The sequence below is a fragment of the Rhinolophus hipposideros genome, assembly GCF_964194185.1.
Source record: "Rhinolophus hipposideros genome assembly, chromosome: 21".
Classification (NCBI taxonomy): Eukaryota; Metazoa; Chordata; class Mammalia; order Chiroptera; family Rhinolophidae; genus Rhinolophus; species Rhinolophus hipposideros.
In genome coordinates, this window is record NC_138067.1 from 22,509,856 (window position 1) to 22,529,813 (window position 19,958).

Below are 19,958 nucleotides of genomic sequence, written 5' to 3' on the forward strand. Positions count from 1 at the left end.
GGGGGAAAAAAACTGTTAGGATATTTATGGGAATTACATTGAATTTCTCAATCACCATCTCTCTAAAATTGCGTCTACCTATGAATGTGGTAAAAATGGACTTACAGATATAAGAATAGATTTATTTTGATGTTTTTAAAAATTTTAAAGTAGTTTCAGACTTACAGGAAAGTTGTACAAATGTATACAAATAAATATTGCATATGCATCACTCAGAATCCTCAAATATTATTAGAAACACATAAGTAGTTGATGTCCATTTAGTTCTTTTTTCACCCCTTCTTCTGCCTCCCCCTCCCCCCACCCCCCACTCCGGTTGTCTCACAGTCGAGTTGTGTAGGACACAGCTCCCTGGCCCAGGCTGGTATTAGGAGCCTTGCGCTCCCTGCAGCTGAGGTAGCCGCTCCCTGGTCTTCGGTCAGTGCTCACGGCAGCTCTCGCGGGCTGCCGGCTGCTCACGCTGGCTGCTGGCCACTCACGCTGGCTGCCTGCCGGCCTCTCATGGTAGCACACGGTAGCCACTGGCAGTGCACGCTGACCTCCAGCTTGGCTGCTCATGGCAGCCCAGCTCCAGGCCTAGCTCCAGGGAGAGCCATTAGCTGTGGAGGGCGCAACTCATTGGCCCATGTGGGAATTGAACCTGTGACCTCAGCCTTAGGGGCACGGCGCTCCAACCACCTGAGCCACCAGACCACCGGGCCAGCCCGTTCATTTAGTTCTTAACTCTGCAAAGCAGCTTAAGGTTTTAAGAAATGAAATTTCTCCAGTCTGAGTAATCTACATTGACCTGCTCCTAGGAATAGGAAAACCATGTGATCTTAAAAGTGACGTGGTGTCTGAAGAAGTGGCTAGGCCTAATCCTGAGATCTGCTTTCATCAGTTTCCTGTATCCTTATATGGACCAAAGTAGATTCAGTCCCAACCCCTGCTCCTAAGGTTTGTGGTCTGATCCCGTCTGTTGAAAGAGGGGCTTCTTGCCCTTAGATTGAGGGTCTTCTCACAGCTGTAGGCTGGAGAGTTCAGGTCAAGTCTGCCTAAGTATGACTTGAGAATGGAGGCTTGGCTTGGCTGAGCCAGGGGTGTCTTCCCGGGAGGAATGGAACACCCCCACCTCCCACCTTGGGAATGGTTAAGGTTGCAAGCTCAGAACCAGACTGCCTCACATTTGAATCCTAGTGTTGCTGATTTTTAGTTTTGGAACCTTGAGTAAGTGACTTAGTCTTGCACCTTAATTGCTTTACCTCTAATATAAGGCTAATCATAATTATATCTATCATATGGGACTACTCTATAAATTAAACGAGTTTATAGGCATATCCACATCACTCTAAACAGTGCCCATCAGATAACAAGTGATCAGTAAATGTAGCCTTATTATTATTTAACGTCTTTGTTGAAAGCTCTATAATTTTTAGAAGATCTTGAATCTCTTTTGTTAGGTTTATCACTAGGTACCTTATAGTTTTTTGGTTATTACTGTAAATAGTAGCTTTACATTTTTAAAATAATTATTCCAGTTTTTTTGTATATTCAGCTGACTTGTTGTACTCTTATATGTCTAATAGTTTTAAAGGGAAATATCTACAGAGAAAATCCAACAGAATCATGTCTGCAAATAATGACTTTTTTATTAATCATCTTATGTGTCACTTCTCTTACTTTAAGATTTCTGGCAAGTTCCTGCAATAGAAAGTCTATTTGAATCTATAATCGAGGGCATCCTTGTTTTCCTTCTATTAAAGGGAGTGCTTCTTGCATTGGAAGTGTTGTTTATATTTTTCATAGATATTTTTTCCCTTGTATTCTTAATTTGTTCAATTAAGTATCACAAATGGCTATTTTATCAAAATTTTCCCTTGCTAATATGTTACTATACTACCTGGGATTTCTGCATATGTGTTATGAATTTACACTCATAATTTGATTTTCATACTGTCATTCTTTTGTTATTAAGATTAATGCAGCTTTTTAAAAAGAGTTTAGGGATAGATGTTCATTCTTTTCTGGAAGAGTTTGTATAATGGCATATTAGAATTCTGGCTGCAAACAGATTGAACACTCAGAGAGATAATTGAATCAAACTTAATTGAAGAGACAGTTTACAAAGTTGTGGGCAGGATTAAAGGAACTACCGTGTTTCCCCAAATATAAGACCTAGCTGGACAATCAGTTCTAATGCATCTTTTGGAGCAAAAATTAATATAAGACCCGGTCTTATTTTACTGTAATATAAGACCGGTATAATATAATATGATATGATATGATATGATATGATATGATATGATATGATATGATGTGATATGATTAATATAATATAATATAATATACCAGGTCTTATATTAATTTTTGTTCCAAAAGACTCATTAGAGCTGATGGTCTGGCTAGGTCTTATTTTTGGGGAAACACGGTAATAGTGAATGGGTGAAACACCTGGAGACTGGCCACAGTCTGGAAAGCTGTTACCACTCTTAGATCTGGAGTCCATGGTGAGAGAGCCGTTATCAAACCTGGTGACAACTGTAGCTCTGGGACATGTCCCATAGAACTGTGGACTTGTATAGAAGAATGAAGCCACTGCATACATACCATCGCAAGGCACAGAAAAAAACAAGTAATAAGTACCCCAACCTCTCTGTTATCTTGTCCTCCAGTCTCCTACTGGTGCTTTCCATTGGCCAAACCCAACAGAAGTTTAGGAGGCAAGGGAACCATGTTTGGACTTATTAGCCTTGTAGAGCACAGAACAGAGAGGAAACAGAGACATAGGAAATATATGTACTTGGAATGCTTGGTACAACTTGTATGTAAAATTCTCCTGTAAAACTATCTGGGTCTAGGACTTTTTTTGCTGAGTAGGTTTTTATCTAGTGTTTCAAATTCTTCAATGTTTTTGGTCTATTTAAGTTTTCTATTGTGTAAGTTTTGATAAGGAATATTTCAAGGCAATCTCTGTGTCTATCTCTATATTATGCCCCTTTTCTATTCCTAGTATTATTTGTATGTTTTCTTTTTATTCTTGATTAGTCTTGCCAGAGCTATTTTATTAGTTTATTTTCAAAGGACCAGCTTTTGATTTTGTCAGTTGCCTTTCTTCCCCTCTATTTCATTACTTTCTGTTCTTAACTGTATTTTATCTTTCCTTCTATTATACCTTCCTTACGCTTACTTTGTTTGTGTTTTTCTAACTTCTTGAAATGACCCTATGCTTATTGACTTTTCAATATTCTTTTCTAATATAGGCATTTAAAGCTCTAGAATTTTTCTTTGAGTACTTCTTGAACTAAATCCCATGATTTTTGATACCGTGTTTTCCCCAAAATAAGACCTCGCTGGACCATCAGCTCTACTGAGTCTTTTGGAGCAAAAATTAATATAAGTCCTGGTCTTACATTATATTATTATATTATATTATATTATATTATATTATATTATATTATATTATATTATACTATACCTGGTCTTATAGTAAAATAAGACCGGGTCTTATATTAATTTTTGCTCCAAAAGATGCATTAGAGCTGATGGTCCAACTAGGTCTTATTTTCAGGGAAACATGATACGTAGTGTTTATCATTCAGTTCTAGGTATTTTCTAATTTCTAGTATTTGATTCATGAGTTATTTACAAGTATATTTTGAAAATTTCAAACATTATTTAAGTTGACCTCTAACTTAATTGCATTATAGTCACAGAGCATGATTTTTTTTTTATTGATACTTGATTTGTGGCATAGTACCACATAGTCAGTTTCCATAAATATTTCATTTGTGCTTGAGAAGATTGTTGGGTGAGATTTGATTCTGTATAATCCTAGATCAAGTTTATCAGTTGTGTTGTCCAAATATTTCATATCTTAACTAAATTTTGGTGTTCTTTTTTTCTTTTCTTTTTTTAAATTTTATTGGGGAATATTGGGGGACAGCGTGTTTCTCCAGGGCCCATCAGCTCCAAGTCGTTGTCCTTTAATCTAGTTGTGGACGGCACAGCTCAGCTCCAAGTCCAGTTGCCTTTTTCAATCTTTAGTTGCAGGGGGCGCAGCCCACCATCCCCTGCGGGAATTGATCTGGCAGCCTTGTCGTTGAGAGCTCTTGCTCTAACCAACTGAGCCATCTGGCCGCCCCAATTTTGGTGTTCTTGATCTACCAATTCCTGAAAGGAACTATGTTAAAATCTCTGTGGATTTGCTAACTTTTCTTTATAATTTTGTCAAATTTTGCTGTATATAATTTAAAGTTCTCTTAAGTGCATAGTTATTTAGAATTGTTTGTATCTTCCTAGAGAATTGTTTTCTTAGAAAGCATCTTTATCCCTAATAATACCTTGGTCTATTTTTGACATCAGTGCCGGCTTTCTTCTTGTAAATATTTGCCTGGTATCTTCCCTGTCCTTTTACTTGCAATGTCTTGATGTTTTACATGTGTCTCCTGTAAATGCAGTTAGATTTTTTTCCCCAGCTTAATCTGCAACTTTTAATTTGCAAGTTTACTTGATTTTAAAAGCATGGTGGTTACAATTATATTATGTTTTAATATCTTATATTATTTAATATATTATTATTATTTAATATCTTATTTTGTGCTATTTACAATGTGTTTTGTTTGCAATTTTTCTCTTTTCCTGACTTCTATTTAGATAGCTTGAGTTTTATTTATCCCACATATTCATTCTTATCTCCTTTCACTCCTCATCATCTGGAAGCTTTCCGTTCTTTTAGAGGCTATTCTGAAATTCTTGGCCCACATATTTGAATGAAATCTGAAGTTTAATCAGTATCACTACTCTATTCCCAAATAATATAAGAACCCACAATTTGTATTATACATACATGTTTGTGGTTCAGTATTGTAATCTCACTTTATTTTTATACCCTAGAATTAGTTGTTGCTCTTCTTATTTGATAAAGTCTGCTTGTTTGGATTCCCCTACCTGCTTACCAAATTCTTTGCTTACGTTCCGTGTATCACACTTCATTCATCCTTCTATTAAATTTCCTTCTTCCAGAAGTAAGCTTTAAAATATTTTTTCAGTGAAAGTCTGTTAATACTAAACTCTTTTTTTGTTTCTCTAAAAGTGTTTTAGTTATCATAACCATTGAATGGTTATTTAACTGCATATAAAAATCTGAGTTGGCAGTTATTTTTTCTCAGCAATTGGATGATATTCTGTTGCATTATTTTCTGGCTTCTAACTTTGCAATTGAGAAGTCTGCTTCTCAACTCTTAAGAGTTAATGTGATTTTTTTTCTCCTAGCTGCTTTATCTTCTCTTACTGGTATTCTGCAACTTGATTGTCACGTGTTCAGGTTTTGATTTATTTTTATTTATCCTGCTTGCTATTTGTTCTTGAATCTGAGATTACGTATGTTTCAAAAGCATTTGAGAAATTCTCAGTCGTTTATCCCTTCAAATTTCACCTTGCTTTTATTCTCCCATTTTTCCTTTTGGAAATCCTAGAAGTCATCTATTAGTCCTTATTCTATCCTTCATGTTTCTTAAAGTCTTTCTCGTTTTCCGGCTCTTTATCTCTGTATGCTGCACTCTGGATAATTTCTTATCTCTACCTTTCAGTGCACTGTTTTTTCTTCACTTGCATTTTAGCTTACCCATTGAATTTTATATTTCATTGAACTACATTTTAAATTCCTTGGATTAACTTGGTGGGTTGTTTCCTTATTGCCTTCAATTGTGTAAAAACAAACAAAAAATGAGTAAATCACCTTGTTTCCATGGTTCTAGTTTTCCTCTTTGGGAAAGTAAGTAGCGTTGGATTTCTTTTCTCTTCCTGCTCAAAAATTCCATGAAGCTGTATTACTGGCATTATACTGTTGAGCAAACAAGCACTATGAACAGGGAGGCAGGAAGCTGGAAACCCATCATCATTTTGTTCCCTACTCCCAGAGGAAGAGAAGCTCCTGAGTCATTTCGGGAAACCTTTCAGCACTGTACCTCTTGGGAACTTACAGCTGTGGCAGGATCTGTTTCTATGGCAACAGAAGGCTTAACTCGTCTTCTGTACTCAGGATATGCGGAGGGAAGTTACAGGATAAACTTTTAGAGCTTTCCAGTTTCTCAAGAGGCTTGATTTATTCTCTTCTAGACGGCTGTCCAACACGGTAGCCACTAGCCACATGTGGCTATTTAAATTATAATTATTCAAAATCTAGTTTCTGAGTCACAGAAGCCACATGTCAAGTGCTTAATAGCCACAAAGTACTAGTGGCTGCTATAATTGGACAGTACAGATGTAGAACATTCCTATCATTGCAGAAAGTTCTGTTGGGCAGTGCTGTTCTGAACCCTCCCACAGTATTTCATAGCACGCAGAGAATTGGTGAGCGGGTAGTTTCAGGAAATGAGTCAAGTGAACCTATTGACCCCCAGACTCTAAAAGGCTCTCTTTAGAGTAACTGCCGTTCTACACCATTTATGTCTACGGAGAATTCAGAGAGGGTGTTGCATTCTAAGTGATTTATGGGGTGAAGTGGTGAACCCAAACCTTACCTATCATTTGGTACCAGGGGAAGAGGGGAAACCAGTGAAGTAGAAAGGTGAATGAACCGTGGGGAAGACAAACATGCTTACTGCAGGAGTGTACTGATTTTATGTAGTTGTGATTAAACTGAGAATAGGGAAGATGGGTTTATGAGTTGACTGGAGAAAATCAGCCCAAGGTCTTATAACTTGAAGTTTGACTCAGGCTGGAAATTCCTTGTAATGAAATGATGTTTCTCCACCCCCTTAAATTGCCATCTCATTCTCCCTTGAGTTGCTGTAGAACAGTTCAAGATTCTCAAGAAAAGAAAATACCTTCTTTTCCCCGCAACAGGCACATACCCACACCTCCTTCTAATACAGCAACATTTCACAGTGACTGGACTCCAGATAGATCCAGAATAGGAACAATGTGGGTCACACCAGCCCTGCCCCAATGGGCTACGCAGAGAGCGAAGAACCACTGACCCTGACCTTGTTCTCTGCCCATGACAGACATTGCTGAAATTTCGTTCTGTATTATGGAACTCGATGTGGACTCAGAATCCTTCTGAACACAGTGCTTCCGGTGCCCGCAGTTTGTACTAATGAGCTGGAGTTGGCACGTGCGACTAAACCTGTTTCCTGTCTTTTGCTAGGGATTTGAGGCTTGGAGTTTGCTGTTCAGAGACGGGACATTGTTCTTGTTGGTTGCAGAGTACCCGTGACGTGTTAGTTTAGAAAGTTTAGAAAAGTCTGTCTTTAATATTTATGGCCCGTGGTACAGAGTAGGTACCTAAATAAAAGTTGTTCAATGAAGATATACATGAAAAGGGCAGTGATTTTTTTAGGTAAAGATAAAGGTAATTTGTATTGGAAAAGGCTTCAATACTTACTTCATATTGGTGATTTTTGTAGGCTTGGCAAAGGTAGCTTAGATTTGACTTTCTGGAAGAAATCTGAAAGAAAAAGATGGCTTCTAAGATGACTGGGAGAGGTTTAGAAAGAATTCAGAGGCAGCATTTGTAAAAGGAAAAGAAGGTGAAAAAGAAAAACATGCCCTACAGCAGGTGAAGGGCTTGGACAATATGAATTAATAGGTGCTCTGCAGAAACAGAAAAGCAAACAGATCTTTGTGGTTTCTCAGTCAACTGGTTGTGTTTTTTTTTTTAAGTAAATCTGGAAGCATGGGTTCTTCCTTTTCTACCCCCTCATCACAAAAATAATCAGAATATTCGTTATAAAGATTTCAAACACTAATGTAGGAAGCAAAAGTTCCCCATGATCTCTTGGTATGCATTTCTCCAGATTTTTGCCCCTGTGTGTAGAGAACTAGAAATCACATTACCATTACACAACTTCTGTTTTTTATTGTTCCATGTTATTCCATGTGTATGTGTGGATTTTTGTTGTTGTTTTGGTTTGGGTCTCTGTGGTAATTTCCGAAAACTTAGTGTACCTGGAAGTGGAACCTATTCACAGCAAATCACCTCCATCCCCTACCCATAGCCATTGTAACTGTTTGGGTGAAGTCATGATACAATAAGTTGTTGTCCACAGAATTTGCCCAGAAATGCTTTTTCACCCGTTGCTAGAGAGAGACCATGTCTACTGTTTGGTCAAAACTTCTCCGTAAGTTGTTAATAAGAGTACCACAGGGAAAGATCACAAAGTCCCTCTTACAGATTTAGTCTGTTCTCATAGAGCAATTAAATGGTCAACTAGAAAGAGCCCAGAACTCAGCCCCAACTGCAGAGGACCTTTGGTAATTGAATCATACCAGGCAGTAGGATTCATAGGAGCCCATCATCTCTCTCTGCCTCCAATTCTGAAGCAATCTGAATATGTCTAACTTGCACCAGAATTCACTGCTTCTTCCCATTTTTATTTGTGATGGGATGATTGCTTCTGCCATAGGTAGACATAGAGCCTAAGAAATGTGTATCTTGGATCCACAATCTGAGCTGCTCTAAAAGACAGTACCAGGCGGGGGGCTGGGGGTTGAGACATTTCAACCCAGGCCTGTAGTAGGCAGCTAATCATGGCTCTGCATTCAGCCAGGGGCTTTTGCTTGCCTGGGGTGCTGTAAACAGAAACTCAAACAGGCGGCATGTCCGTTGATGGGACCCACAGCACTCCACTGGAACCTGGACACCTGTCTGGGATTATATCCACGGAGGGAGAAGTCTCTCGTGAGCTCAATTCCAATTGGCCCACGGTCTGTGTAGTAGTCAGGTGATGGGCAGGCGATGTCTGATTCTCCTCCATCCTCCAATGACCTGTGGAATAATGAAATGACCAATAGCCAAGCATCTTATTTGAAATGTAAAAGAAATCTAGCCTGTTCCTAAATGGTCATGTGAAATACTCCTAAATAAGAAAAAGCACCTCTTCCTAAAGTGTTTTTTTAAAGATGTTGCTATTTTGTGTGACCGTCGGAGGCCAGCTGTGTAGGCGGGAAGTAAAAAGTACTGTCACGGAAGTTGGAAATTGGTTTAAGGATGAAGTTGAACCCATTACCCAACAGCAAGGTTGATATAGAGGTCCTGTGAGCTCACAGCCCTTCTGGTTGGCACATGTCATTTCTCCTATGCCCCCAGAAAGTGGAGAAACAGGAGCAGAGTGGGAAAAGTACTTGGAAAAATTCTGTAATGACTTGAGCCTCAGCCAGGCTTAATAGAGTCTTTGAACTCTACCCTACTGAGACTGTTGCTTTTATAATAGTCTGTTTTTGCTGGTTATTACATGTTTTAAAAATAAGAAACACAGGCTGGCCCGGTGGCTCAGGCGGTTGGAGCTCCGTGCTCCTAACTCCGAAGGCTGCCGGTTTGATTTCCACATGAGCCAGTGGGCTCTCAACCACAAGGTTGCCGGTTCAACTCCTCAAGTCCCACAAGGGGTGGTGGGCAGAGCCCCCTGCAACTAAGATTGAATACGGCACCTTGAGCTGAGCTGCCGCTGAGCTCCCTGATGGCTCAGTTGGTTGGAGCGCATCCGCTCAACCACAAGGTTGCCGGTGACCAAGGGATGGTGGGCTGTGCCCCTGCAGCTAGCAACGGCAACTGGACCTGGAGCTGAGCTGCGCCCTCCACAAGTAAGACTGTAAGGACAACCACTTGACTTGGAAAAAAAAGTCCTGGAAGTACACACTGTTTTCCAATAAAGCCCTGTTCCCCTTCCCCAATGAAAATTAAAAAAAAAAAAAAAAAGACACGCACAATCTTAAACAGTAGTCTGTAATAACATTACTAATAGCAGACATTTATTTTTTGCTTACTAAGTGTCAGGCACAGTTGTAAATGCTTCTCATATATTAACTCTTTCAATCCTTACCCTGTGAGGTGGTTAACTGTTATCAACCCCATTTTGCAGATGAGGAAACTGAGCCCTAGTGGTTAGGGAACTCACCGATCATTACACAGCTAGAAAGTGATGTGCCTCTAATAAAAGGTATCTCATATTGTTATTAAGTTATACTGAGTTTGGCCATCAAAAATTAAATTGGGGGAATCTTTTTCAGCCCTCAGCCCTTCCTACCACTTACGATCCTATATAGCATTCTTTGTAGTTCATAAAAATTGTGGAAAAATAAAGCACACTTTCTTACTATGTCAACCAAAAGAGTATATGAGTTGCCCTCCATGACTGCATTTTTCTGCTCTTTATCATAACATCAGTCCTCTCGACAATCTTTGATTCCAAGAGGACCTATAGTTCATTGATCCTATTTCCTTCCCCCATCCCCCACCCCCTCACGTCCTTACTTTCCTCCTTGACTTAAATTCTAAGGTCAGTCATAACCACTGCCTCACATAACACACTCACATGCTCCTTCCGCTTTTGCTTTGAGTAAATCCAAGACTGCCTACTATGTGGGTGTCCTCCTGGGCTGGAGCAAACACAAACACCCAGCATGTTCTCTGGCCTCGTTCTTAATTCCTGGTCACTAACTTCAAGCAGGTGCTTAATGCTGCCCGGGAATCCTGCTGTATTTCTATGTTCGTTCATTCTCCTGCCCTCCTAGAGGACTATCCCATACCTTCTTTCAACTCCCCTCTCACCTTTTGCTATGACCTTACTTCTTACTTCATCGAGAAAACAAGTTGCTGGCACTCACCACCATATCTACACCCCGACTGGAGTCGATTCCCTGTTATGTATCTATCGGCCTCCGCTGTCCGCTTCCAGCTCGGGCCACGGCCTCTTTGTGCCCTGGATTTTACTCCTGTTTCCTGCGTCAAGAGCATTGCTCCAGCCTTCCTCCTCTTCCTCCTAAACGTTGCTTTTCTAGTGGCACATTCTAGCAACATACAAACTGTTGATGCTTCTTCCATGTTGAAAACAGCAACAACAAATTCTCTGGATTCTACTTCTCCAGATACTACCCCATTTCTCTGCTTCCGTTCATAGAACACCTCTTCAGAATTCTCTTTTTTTGACTTTCTGATTTGTGTCCTGGAACCCACTCCCATCAGGTATTTGCCCTCACTACTCAATTGAAACTGCTCTACTCAAGGTCACCTTTGTGTTGCTAAATCCAGGAGTCCCTTCTCAATTCTCAGTTTTGGAAAGCCAGCTGCATTTGACAAGTTGGTCTCCATGAAACACTTTTTCATTTGCTTCCAGGGTACCACTCACCTAGTTTTCTTCCTACCTTTCATGGATCTTAACTCCTTTGCTGATTCTTCCCCATTTCTCTACCTCGAATGCTGAAAGGCATGGAAGATCAGTCCTTGGACACTTCTCACTGTTTTGTATATCACAGCCTGGTGAAGTCTTTGCGATTGGAGGTTATAAGTACCATGTATGTGCTGATGACTCCAGAATTTACTTCTCCAGCTCAGCTGCTCCCTTCACTTTTTTACTTAACTGCTTTTATTAAGATAGAATTCACTTTACATACAAGTCACCCATTAAAATGTACAATTCAGTGGCTTTTAGTGTATTAAGAGAGCTGTGCAACTATCGCATTAATTTTAGAACAATTTCAGTATCCCCAAAGGAAATCCCATAACCATTAGCGGTGATTCTATTTACCCTCAATCTACCCCAGCCCTAAGACAACTACTGATTACTTCCTACCTGTATAAATTTGCCTGTTCTGGACATTTCGTAGAAATGGAATCATCATATGTGGCTTTTGTGTCTGATGTCTTTCACAGCATGTTTTCAAGGTTCATCTTTATTATAGCATGTGTAGCACTTCATTCCTTTTATGTCTGAGTAATATTTCATTGTATGGGAACATCACCTGTTGTCTATCCATTCATCAGTTGATACGCATTTGGGTGGTTTCCACCTTTTGGCCAGTAAGAACAACATTGCTATGGACATTCCCGTGCAAGTTTTTGTGTGGACATATGTTTTCATTTCTCCAGGGCATATATACCTTGGAGTAGAATTGGAGGGTCGCGTGATACCCATGTTTGATCTTTTTGAGGAACTCCAGACTATTTTCCAAAGAAAGTGCACCATTTTACATTTCCACTCACAGTGTATGGTGGTTCTGATTTCACCACATCTTCACCAATACTTGTTATTATCTGTCTTTTTGAAATTAGCCATCCTGATGGTTGTGAAGTGGTGTGGCTTATCTCACTGTGGTTTTGATTTGCATTTCCCTTAGAATGTTGGGCATCTTTTCACATATTTGTGGGCCCTTTGTATATCTTTTTTGGAGAACTGTCTGTTCAACTTTTTTGCCAATTTTTTATTTGGATTGTTTGTCTTTTTGTTGAGTTGCACAATTTCTTTATATATTTTGGGTATCAATCCCTGATTGGATATATGATTTGCAAAATTTTTCTCTCATTCTGTTATCTTCGAGGCACCATAATTTTGATGAAGTCCAGTTTATTTATTTTTTCTTTTGTTACTTATGCTTTGGGTGGCATACTTAAGAAATTGTTGCCTAATTCCAGGCCATGGAGAGTTACACCTATGTTTACTTCTTTGAGTTTGTTTTTTTTTTAATTTTATTGCATAACAGTGTGATTTTTCCTGGACCCATCATCTCCAAGTCGTTGTCCTTCAGTCTAGTTGTGGAGGGCGCAGCTCAGCTCCAAGTCCAGTCGCTGTTTTCAATCTAGTTGCAGGGGGCACAGCCCACCATCCCATGCGGGAATCGAACCGGCAACCCTGTTGTTCAGAGCTCGGGCTCTAACCAACCGAGCCATCCGGCTGCCCCATAATTAGGTTATTCTTGATCCTTTCAATTTCCATACACATTTTAGAATCAGTTTGTAAATTTCTAGGAAAAAAACCTGTAGGAATTTGGATTGGGATTGAGCAAAATTTATGAATAAAATTGGAGAGAGCTAAAAACTTAATATTGCAACTTCCAATCCATGAAAGTGGTATTTCTCTACATTTATTTAAGTGAACTTTAATCTCTCGGCAATGTTTCATAGTTTTAGAGTAAAAGCCATGCACACATTTTTAAACACATATCACAAAATATAGTATTCCACATTTGTTTTTTAAAAATTGTTTTAATTGTGATAAAGTACACATAGCATAACATTGACCATCTTAACCAGTTTTAAGTGTACAGTTCAGTAGTGGTAAGTATATTCACATGGTTGTGTGACCAATATTTATAACTTTTTCATCTTGCAAAACTGAAACTATATACCCATTAAACAACTCCCCATTTCTCCCTCCCGCAGCCTTTGGCAACCACCATTCTACTTGCTGTTTCTATGAGTTTGGCTACTCTTGCTCACCCACCTCATATAATAAATAAAATCATATGGTATTTGTCTTTTTGTAACTAGCTTATTTCACTTAGCATAATCTTCAAGATTCATCCATGCTATAGCAAGTGCCACAGTTTCTTTCTTTTTTTAAGGCTGATTATTATTCCATTATATGTATATATACCACATTTTGTTTATCCATTCACCCATCAGTGGACACTTCTGTCAGTGGGGTTGCTTCCATCTTTTGGCTGTAGTGAATAAGGCCGCTGTGAATATGGTATGCAAATATATCTTCGAGACCTTGCTTACAATTATTTTGTATATATACCCAGAAGTAGCATCGCAGGATCACATGATAATTCTATTTTTAATTTTTTGAGGAACTGCCATACTGTTTTACATAGTGGCTTCACCAGTTCACGTTCCCACTAACTGTACAAGGGTTCTCTTTTCTCAAGCATTTGTTATCTCTTGTCTTTTGGATACTAGACATCCTAACAGATGTGAGGCTCTATCTCATTGCAGTTCCCTAATCATTAGTGCTGTTGAGAATCTTCTCATGTTCTTGTTGGCTATTTGTATATCTTTTTTGGAGAAATGTCTATTCAAGTCCTTTGTCCATTTTTAAATTGGGTTATTTTTGTTGTTGAGTTGTAGAAGTTTTGTATGTATTCCAGATATTTCGCCCTTATCAGATACATGATCAGATGTCATATACAGATACAATATTTTCTTTCATTCCATAGGTTGCTTGTTCACTCTGTGGTGCCCTTTGATGCATAGAAGTCTTTTATTTTGAAGTAGTTCAATTTATGTGTGTTTACTTTTGTGGCCTGTGCTTTTGATATTGTATCTGTTGCTAGTTTTGAAAACGTCTTTTCTATAGTGTGTTGCTAATCTGTATAAATACAATGCTTTTGTATCTTGATCTTTTATCCTGTGACCTTGCCTACATGAGCTTACTGGTTCTAGTAGCTTTTGTGCAGTTCACAGAACTTTGCACACACATAATTACATTATCTGCAAGTTGAGACAGCTTTACTTCTGTTCAAATCGAATTCCTTACTCCATTGCACTGACTGGGATCCCCAATACAACGTTGAATAGAAGTAATGAGAGAGACATATCCTTGTGTGGCCCCCAGTCTTAGTGGGGAGCGTTCAGTCTTCCATTACGAAGCTTGATGTTTAAGTAAGTGTAGATGTTTCATAAAGTTTCCTTTTATTTCTGGTTATTAATAGCTGTTGAATTTTGTCAACATCTATTGAGGATGATAGGTTTTTTTCTCCCTTATTCTGTTAATATGATGAATAACATTGATTTCAAAGAGTAAACCAATCTAATTGGTCCTGATGTTTCATTCTTTTTATGTTATTTACTTCAATTTATTACAATTTTGTGAAGGATTTTTACTTTTATGTTTATGAACAGTATTTGTAATTTTCTTTCCATGTAATATTTTGTCTTGTTTTGATATCAGTAATGTGGCCTCGTACAATGATTTGGGAAGTGTTGATTTTCTGTTTTCTGGAAGATGTTTTCTTTCTTCGTGTGTGGTAGAATTCACCAGTAAAGCCTGGAGTTTTCTGAGTAGAAAAGTTTAACTAAAAATTTAATTTCTTTAATAGGTATAGAGCTATTGAGGTTATTTCTCATCAACTAAGCTTTAGTAGTTTAGCTTTCTTCACGTGATTTGTCCATTTTGTCTAAGTTGTTAATATCAGCAAAAAGTTGTTTGTAATATTTCCTTATTACCTTTTAATGGCCATAAGGGTGCTTAGGGATGACCCATCTTTCATTCCTAACATTGGTAATTTGGGTCTTCTCTTTTTTCTGATATGTCTGGCTATGGATTTATCAATTTTATTAATTGTTTCAGTGAACTACCTTTTGGTTTCATTGATGCAATGTACTACTTTTCTTTCTTCTATTTTGTTGATTTCTGCTTTTTATTTCATCCTTTTTTCAGTTTAATTTGCTCTTCCTTTTCTAGCTCTTAAAGGTTGAAGTTTATTTAGATCATTGATTTTTAGACCTTTTCTAATATCAACATTTAAAGCTATAAATTTCCCTGTAAACATTCCGCTTTATTTAGTTTTTTTGTGTTATGTATTTCATATATTTTGATATATTGTCCTTTTATTTTCATTCATTTCACTATATTTTCTAATTTTGTGTGATTTTTTTTTCTATGACTCACAGATTATTAGAAGTATCTTATTTAATTGCCAGACATTTGGGAATTTTCCAAATATCTTTCTAGTATTGGTTTTCAGTTTCATTCTGTTGTGATCAGAGTATATACTTTGTATGACTTGAATTCTCTTAAATTTTTTGAGATTTGTTTCGTAGCTCAGAATGTGTTCTAGTTCAGTGAATGTTCCACATGCATTTGTAAAGAATGTGTTTTCTGATGTTTTAAGTGGATTTTCTATCAATGTCAGTTAGGTCGATTTTGTTGATAGTGTTTTAAGTCTTCTAGAACTATACTAATTTTCTGTCTACTTGTTTTATCAATGACAGAGGCAGTGTAAAATCTCCAGCAATAATTATAGCCACTCCAGCTTTCTTTTGATTAGTATTTTCATGGTTATCTTTTTCTATCCTTTTACTTTTAACCTATCTGTGTCTTCCCATTTAAAGTGGGTTTCTTAGAGAAAGCATATACGAGGTGTGATCAAACAATACAGTGAATGTTTAAATAAATAAAAAATTATTACAGTAAAAGACATTGCCATTAATTCCCCTCAAAATACTCCCCCTCACTTTGAACACACTTAGCCCATCGTTCTCGCCACTTTCTGAAGCAGTTCTGGAAGTCCTCTTTTGTGAGTGTCTTTAGTTGCACTGTCGTGGCTGCCTCGATGTCCTGAATCATTTTGACTTTGGGGAAGAGCCAAAAGTCACACGGTGCCAGATCCGGTGAAAAAGGTAGATGAGGACACACTGTAATGTGTTTATTTGACAGAAATTGCTGTCTACCAGAAGCGATGTGTGACATGGAGCGTTGTCATGATGGAGGTTGATTTATGGCACACTTTAAAACACACCTTCTCTCAACCGTAGCTCACACCCAACTGCCTGCACCAAACAATTTGAAACTTATCACACACTGTTACTAAGGTTTGACATGCCGCTTCCCGTATTGAAGATCGCTGCCTTTCCATTGGATGGCACTCCACAGCAGCATTCACTGTATTTTTTGATCATGTTTTGAAAAGGCTCCATGTCACACATCCCTTTTGGTACAGCAATTTCTGTTCCTCAGAGGACGGTGAATGAGTAGGCCCTAAATAATAAGATTCAGATTTCACAGTTCATATCGCAGACATTTTAAGATCTTGAGCAAATCATAGAGGCTGAGATCTGAAAAGCCCATATGATCTCATTTTTTGGTTCTGTGGTTCAGATGACTGAAAGAGCGAGGGATATTTCAGTAAAACAGAGACCAGTGATGACTGAGCTATAATTAGTAGGAGGCTGCCATAATCAGTTTAATGCCAGTTATTGTAGAAGATTCAATTTACTACCTCATGTAAGAATCAAGAAGGATCACATTGGGAATCTTCCGTTTCCTAAACCCTAGCAGAACTAAACTCCTCTACCTGCCAGCATCCTTCTAAATAAGAAGACTGTCCTGTTTCAACCAAAGAGTTCCTCTCTCTCAATCAGTAGACTCAAGGACTTACTTCCCAACACTATAGTGTTCACTAGCCAGCTCTCAGTTTTGAGTTGAGAGCATTAAGACTTGCACAGCTGCTTTGGGCTCAGAGCTCATCTCTGCAGTTCTCCTTTTAAGGATCCATCTCTAGACAAGCACGGCCTGTTCTCTGGCAGCAAAGTTATCTGCTCTCTCATCCAAAGAACTTTGGACAACCTGTCCAGAATTATAGGAGCAACTTCATTCATTTTTTTTTTGGTGTTGAAATTGTGAACAGTTAAAAGGGATGGTAATACCTGTATGGTGCTTAGATGAGTAGGATTTGCCCAGTGTATCTGGGTGATAAATGTTTATGTATCCATACATTAGTTCCCCTGAGCACTATGAACTGAGGCATACGTCATTCACTTTCTTCATTGTGTTTGCTTAGAGTACGTTCTAGAAAATCCTTGGGCTATGCAACACTATCGATTCAGTTGTATTGTTTGGGAGGGAAGAGGGACTGGAAACATGAACTTGACATTTCTTGAGTGCTTGTTCAGTGCCAGGCTTCCCATCTTACAGATGGGAAATGACAGCCAGAATTTCTGACTCCAGCATCATCTTTTGCAGCCTTTGTGATGGGTGGCAGTTTAGACGTGGTTGGGTTTAAACTCTTTTCTGTTATAAACTTGACTGGAGGTACTAGCATGTAGAGGGAAGAGCAGAATGGACGATATTGTTGAAATCCACACTTCCAAGGGTCTTTTCTTCCTCCTGTTGTAGCAAACTCTTTAAAAGTGGAACCACATTGATAGGTTAATGGCAGTCCTATGCCTCATTTGGCTTTTAGAAGGGACAGAAAACATTCATAAAACTTGGCTTTTTGGAAGGCAACAAAACCATTTGCAAACAAATGTGGAAAAGTCTGATAAGGAAGTGGATTTGGTCTTGCTGTGAACATTTATTTTCTCCCCCTGCCCCCCACCCCCAGGTAGATTTCAGGTTCCTCCCGTCCCTGAGGTGTAGAGACCATGTCCTTGCATATTGACTATAATCTGCATATCATTTACCTAGAAGAATGTTTGAGAGCAGACTTTGTTGTTAGGTAACAAAACCTACCTTAAAACTTAATGGCTTAAGACCACAACCATTAATATATTTGCTCATAATCTATTGCTCATGACTCAGAGTTTTAGTATATGTGCTGCGGAAGCGAGCACATGACTCAGGAGTTTAGCAGGGCTCAGCTGGGCATCTCCTGAGGTTACTGTAGTCAGCAACTAAAGGTAGAACGTCTAAGATGGCTTCACTCACACATTTAGCACCTTGGTGGGCATGGCTAGGAAGCAAGGACCTCTCCCTCTCCGTGTGGCTGTCTCTCCCCTTGGCTATCTTGGATCTCATTGCATGGCAGCTGGATTCCAAGAGCAAGCATTCCAAGCAGTAAAAGTAGAGCTGCCATTCTCTCCGGGCCCAACCTCAGAAGTTACATGCCGCCACTTCCTCTACCTTCTGTGAGTCAAGACAAGCAAGCATCCAGGCTACCCAGGAGATGGACCATTGCAGAGGAGCCTGTGGGACGGGCAATATTGTAGAAAGAGGATCTACCACAGCATCCTTTCCCTGGAGGGCTTGAGCCCCACCCCAGGCCTATTCAGTCCCAATCTGAAGAAACTGAGGTGCCCTTAGGGAAGTCCCATGTATACGCTCTTCTACACACATTCACACTGAGGTCTGGCTTTCTGACAAGACCACACTCCCTTCTTTGAGCCATATTGATAAGAGAAAAGGAAACTAATTTAAGTGCTGTGACATGTTTTTCTAGAATACTGTCCTACTTCTGTAAAAATTTCCCCTGTCTCTTCCTGCATACACCGATGTTGAGTACCATTGTTTGTATAATAGTAAAAAGTGTGGTAGGTTCCTGGTAAGAGCTAGGTCTTCCTCTGTGCCTAACTGTGCCTTCTGTGATGACGTGGCATTAGACTCCAGTAGATATGCAAGAAATTGTTGAATTGAAGCATTAAAAATGGCACTACTACTGCTGAGTGTTATCAGGTGCCTGTTAGAATTGTGAGCTATGGATCAAACAATTACACTTCCCTGCTACGAATTGACAAAAACATGATCTTGCATTTGAACAGACTTAAAATTAGATTCAACTTTAAAAAGTGGCCTGAACATTTTTAAAGGTGAAAACATTTTTTTAATGTAGAAGCATATTTAAAATACCTTGAATAAATATAATTTACTTCTCTGCAAATTATTTAAAAGGCCTAAGGCAGAACCTTTCACTTTGAACCATTTACAATATAGGACATTTACTTTGTCATTTTCAGCACAGGAACACACAAATTTTGCCCTTGAAACTACTTATCAAATCATTGGAATTAACAATATGCGAGAGTATTATATCGCTCATGGAGTACTAACCCATGGAATGGATCGTAAGACTCCCTATACCTACCTGTAAGAGGTGTACATTCCCACGTCCTCTTTTCCTAATGATTCAATGCAATAGATCTCTAGTGGGACTTTGGAATCTGAATTTTTGCTGAGTGTTCCCAGAGAGTTTTAGAAATGCAGATTAGTGTACCCCACCCCAGACCTACTGAATTCATATCTGGAGTGGGGGGATATCTGGGGTGTTTATATTTTAACAGGTTTCTCAAGTGATTCTTACATGTGCTAAAGTTGCAGAAGTACTTACAGAGAAATCCCTCTCTAGTTCTGAAAATTCCATTTTTACTAGAAAGTGTCCCCCCAAATTTTTCACTGTTTATAGGAACCTGTAGTAAGGGGCCCTCCAGATAATGGAGGTGACTTTTTTTTTTAAGGAGTTGTGTAACTTTTTCTAAAATCCAATTTTATAACACTTCCACCCCAAAAAATGTTCCATTACATCTATTTATAGTCAATCCCTGCTCCCACCCTCAGTCCCAGGCAACCACTAATATGCTGTCTCTGGGTTTGTATTTTTTGGAAATTTCTTATAAATGAAATCATACAAGAAAGCTATCTTGTGTTTGGCTTTCTTCACTTAGGTTCTTCCATGTTGAGCAGTATTTTTGTTGTTGTTGTTGCTAAATAGTATCCATTGTATGAATTTACCATATTTTGTCTATCCATTCAGTATAGTGATGG

The 19,958-nt window shown here is 38.7% G+C and overlaps 1 protein-coding gene across 2 annotated transcripts in view; it reads left to right on the top strand.

Annotated features, from left to right (window-relative positions):
• The window catches only part of ZNRF1 (zinc and ring finger 1), a 92,846-nt gene that overhangs the window by 15,424 nt on the left and 57,464 nt on the right, over nucleotides 1-19,958 (top strand). The gene's annotated exons all lie outside the window — the stretch shown is intronic.